Source organism: Crocuta crocuta, unplaced genomic scaffold (assembly GCF_008692635.1).
Source record: "Crocuta crocuta isolate KB4526 unplaced genomic scaffold, BGI_CrCroc_1.0 scaffold129, whole genome shotgun sequence".
Classification (NCBI taxonomy): Eukaryota; Metazoa; Chordata; class Mammalia; order Carnivora; family Hyaenidae; genus Crocuta; species Crocuta crocuta.
The window spans coordinates 12,219,275-12,219,645 of NW_027551571.1; the positions used below are offsets into that span (position 1 = coordinate 12,219,275).

The following is a 371-nucleotide window of genomic DNA, read 5'->3' on the forward strand; positions in this document are numbered from 1 at the left end:
GGCGCCAAATTAGAAGTGCTTGTGTCAGCTTCCCGGGTCGGGGTGCCGCGTCCCAAACGTTAGTCTTCCCTTAACCAAAAAGGAAAAGGACTTTTCCTTTCCTTTCCTTTTTTTTTTTTTAACTTTCCTTTTTTAAATTATTTTTTGTTTTGGAAGAGGAAACTTGGAGGCAGCAGTAGTTAGGATTCAGGCCGAAGTAGTCAATGACGGAGGGGCGTCTTCCAAAGCCAAGTGGAAAGGGTTGTCCGGGTAAGTCCCGCGGACCTGGGCGAGGCGGCAGCGCCCCGTGGTGCCTCTGGCTCCGTGGGCAGCTGGGTTGGGGGCGCTCCTGCGAACCCCGGTCTGCGGCTCGGCCGGGAGCGGGGGGGGAG

At 55.8% G+C, this 371-nt stretch overlaps 1 protein-coding gene across 2 annotated transcripts in view; it reads left to right on the plus strand.

Moving 5' to 3' along the window:
* The first annotated feature begins 33 nt into the window (after positions 1–33).
* Positions 34–371, plus strand: part of GEN1 (GEN1 structure-specific endonuclease) — a 31,242-nt gene continuing 30,904 nt past the window's right edge. For both annotated transcript variants that reach the window (XM_077751032.1, XM_077751033.1), the window contains exon 1: positions 34–249. The gene's annotated coding sequence lies outside the window, so the exon portion shown is untranslated. The remainder of the gene's footprint in view (positions 250–371) is intronic.